Below are 4,117 nucleotides of genomic sequence, written 5' to 3'. Positions count from 1 at the left end.
CCTCCACCACCACGGGTAAATGTTATTGACTCAAAATGGGTATTCAAAGTGAAGAAGCATTCGGATGGATCTATTGAGCGTTACAAAGCGCGACTTGTTGCTCGCGGTTTTCGGCAGCGTCATGGTCTTGACTATGAGGACACCTTCAGTCCTGTCGTCAAGCCTACCACTATTCGGCTTCTTCTCTCCATTGTTGTTTCTCGTGGTTGGTCACTTCGTCAACTTGATGTGCAGAATGCTTTTCTACATGGATTTTTGGAGGAAGAGGTTTATATGAAACAGCCGCCTGGTTTCTCTGATCCTGATCGTCCTAACTATATCTGTCGTCTTTCCAAAGCACTATATGGTTTGAAGCAAGCTCCTCGTGCCTGGCATGCCCGCCTTGCCTCTGCCCTTCGTGCTCATGGGTTTGTGCCGTCTACTGCTGACACTTCGTTATTTCTTCTACAGAAGCCAGAAGTCACTATGTATCTTTTGGTATATGTCGATGATATTATCCTTGTCAGCTCTTCTCAGTATGCTGCTGATGCTCTTGTCTGCTCTCTTGGTGCTGATTTTGCGGTCAAAGATCTTGGGAAGCTTCACTACTTTCTTGGAGTTGAGGTCACTTCTCGTGCTACTGGTCTTGTCCTTACGCAGAAGAAGTACTCCTTGGAGTTGTTACAGAGAGCTGGCATGCTGAAGTGCAAACCGACCACCACACCCATGTCGTCTACCGACAAGATAACAGCTGTTGATGGTGAGCTTTTGTCTCCTGCGGATGCCACAGAGTACAGGAGCATTGTTGGTGGACTTCAGTACTTGACGATCACGAGACCAGATATCTCTTATGCTGTTAACAGGGTTTGTCAGTATCTTCAGGCTCCCAGAGATACTCATTGGGCTGCTGTTAAACGCATTCTTCGTTATGTTCAGTTCACCCTGACATTTGGTATGCATATTCGGCTGACTTCCTCTCGGGTCCTTTCGGCCTTCTCTGATGCAGATTGGGCTGGTAGCCCAGATGACAGGCGATCCACGGGGGGTTATGCAGTATTCTTTGGCTCTAATTTGATCGCCTGGAGTGCTCGGAAACAGGCTACTGTGTCACGTAGCAGTACTGAAGCTGAGTACAAGGCTGTGGCTAATGCTACTGCAGAGATTATTTGGGTGCAGTCTTTGCTTCAGGAGTTGGGTTTGTCTCAACCACAGCCTCCTATTCTTTGGTGTGATAACATCGGTGCTACATACCTTTCTGCAAATCCAGTATTTCATGCCCGAACGAAACACATTGAAGTTGACTATCACTTTGTACGGGAACGTGTATCGCAGAAGCAACTCCAGATCAAGTTTATCTCATCTAAGGATCAACTTGCAGACATCTTCACTAAGCCTTTACCGCTGCCACAGTTTGAGGCTTGTAGGCGCAATCTTACCCTTCTCAGTTCTTTAGAAAGTGGCTAAGATTGAGGGAGGGTGTTAGACTATGTATAGCTTCTGTACTTATGTACGTATTGTAACACAACCATTATATATAATGAGATAAGCCACCCCTAGAGGGTTGCGCTGGTTCCCCAAAACTTATTGTCTTACAGGCCGCCATGGCCGAAGCATCGCGTCCGCACACACGCCCGCATGCCCCTGTTGCCTGTGTGCGCCCATGCCCGTCGTCGCATGTCTGCTGCAGCCCGCACCCTCGTTCACCCCTGGTTGTGTCCGTCCACGTGTGCGTGCACCCGCTGCACCCTGGTCGAGCGCCCGCGCCGCTCGAGACTCCCGCTCTCGCCCTGCTACTTCTTGGTGATGTTGCTGCTCGGCTATTGCCGCTACTACTTGTTGTCGTGTTGTCCTGCTCCCACTAGCTACTCCTGCTATGCGCTGCTGCTAGGTACTGCTACCGCCGGTTGCTGCTGCTACAGGCCATGGCCACTGCCATGGTCGAGTGTGTTGTGTGGTGTGCGTGCGTGTACTCTGGGTATGAGGCCCTATCCAGATTAGTTACTACTAATTAGATTAGATTAGGGCTGCTACTTTTATGTTAAATGGCCTAATGTGTTTGTGATAGGTGGTCCCTCACACTAAATAACCATTTAGTTAAAATAGTAGTCAATGACAAGTAGGCCCCATGGCCACTATTCACACTTTGACTAGGTCAAACATTGACTATGGACTTGCTGACTGTGTATGCTAACTCAGCCATTGGATCCCACCTGTCATTCTAATAGGCTAGCTGCGTGTGTGTGTATAAAAAATAATACACTGTTTAAATTCGAATTTAGATATATTCTAGAAATCTAGAAAATGTTTTAAAACTTTGAAAATTCATATAAAATAAACCGTATCTCGGATGAAAAGGTTTTCTACATGAAAGTTGTTCAGAAAAATCCAATGAATCTGAATACGCAGCGTGTTCATTTGTCACATGCCCCTAGCATGCTGAACATGGAACTTTCCCCCTCTTTTCCCCTGTCCGGAATCCGCCTAACGCCGGGAATTCATCCTTGGATGTTTATCCCCTCCGTCTGCAACATGTAGTACTATGTTAGGTCGATCCTAGTTCTGCTTTTTGTCATGTCATGCTTAGTGTCGCACCTGTTTGCTTATATTTATTGTTTCTTCCCCATCTTCTCTCTGGTAGACCCCGAGGCCAATGATGCCCTGGTGATCGACTACATCGACAACGACAGTTCTTCCTTTTCGACAGAGCTTCCAGGCAAGCCCCCCTTTGATCATCCCGATATCGCCCATTCCATTCTCTCATGTTTGCATTAGATTTTGCTACTATTATTGTTTGCTCCTATTTTGATGCATATCCTGCTTTTGTAACCTGCTTATTGTTACCTTACCTGCTTATCCTAAACTGCTTAGTATAGGTTGGTTGGTGATCCATCAGTGACCCCCACCTTGTCCTTGTTGCCCCTGCTTCATCATCGACGACTCGAGCAACATGATCGACGACCAGAGCCCGACACCTCACATCACATCACGCCCCTTTTGTTGCTCGATACCGCAGAGTTACCATCGAGTGCTGAGGGTGGTACCTCATACATCACTCCTGGTGAGATCTATGTACTGTAGCTATTCGGTCGTGGTCATCAAGGGTGATTCCTCCTTGACCACCCCCGATACGACTCTGTCGTGCAACCCCTCAAGTGTGAACCTCGAGGGTGGTTCCTCTTATGTTCACCTTGATGATTACATTGAGTGGAATTCACCGAGGGTGATTCCTCGGGTTTTCCCCCTGGTGTTTGGACACACTGATACTTGGACTTTACAATTGTTACTTGGAAAGGTGGATCGACCTTGAGGGGTACCCGCGAGTGATGTGGAGACGGGTTGACCTGGAGGGTACCCGGGAGTTGAATACGAGGCATGGCCGGGCACTCTTAGCCCTTGCCGCAAGTCCTCGAGACGGGGCGACGGGGTCACATCTTTCGTGAGTCTCTACTCGGGACCGCACTACCAACACGCTAATGGTTTGGATATTTGATCCAAGGGGCCTCTGGCCTGATAGCACTAACCATCATGTGGGCATTGTATGGGTGTTCTGCGTCCTATGCATCAGCCGAAGCTTATTAGACGTCAGCGACTGAGCGGCGCGCGCCGGGTTGGACTGGTAAGCTCCTGCCTTTTTAAGGAGGTAGCTAGCTAGGTCTGCTCACCGACCGCCCACGCAACATGCAGAAGTACCCGAGGCGATGGCCCAAGACCCCTGGGGGCATAGGTTTAGTCTGGCATGTTGACCTCTCTGTTAAGCCTAGGTCGGGTTGCGGCGTATCATTTGGCCGAGGCCGGGCATGACCTAGGAAAGTGTGTCCTGCCGGTGTTAATTGAGCGTGGTGGGTAAGTTGGTGCACCCCTGCAGGGAAGAAAACATCTATCGATAGCCTGTCCTATGGTAACGGACACTTGGAGTTGTATCCCGGTCGATACAAATAGAACTGGATACTTGAGGTGATAACTGGATAGTATGGCTCTGGGATTGCTATCTCGCAGGGAGTCGAGAAAGGATCTCTAGTTGAGGTTGATAACAGTGCTACTACTTTACTTTATGCCACTCTTATCTTTTCTAATGTTGCAAGAATGCTTGAAGCTACTTGAAGATGCTAGTCTTCGATAGGCTAGGCTTTCCCCTTCT

Source organism: Triticum aestivum, chromosome 4A (genome assembly GCF_018294505.1).
Source record: "Triticum aestivum cultivar Chinese Spring chromosome 4A, IWGSC CS RefSeq v2.1, whole genome shotgun sequence".
NCBI classification, from domain to species: Eukaryota; Viridiplantae; Streptophyta; class Magnoliopsida; order Poales; family Poaceae; genus Triticum; species Triticum aestivum.
Note: the sequence above shows the minus strand (reverse complement) of the source record.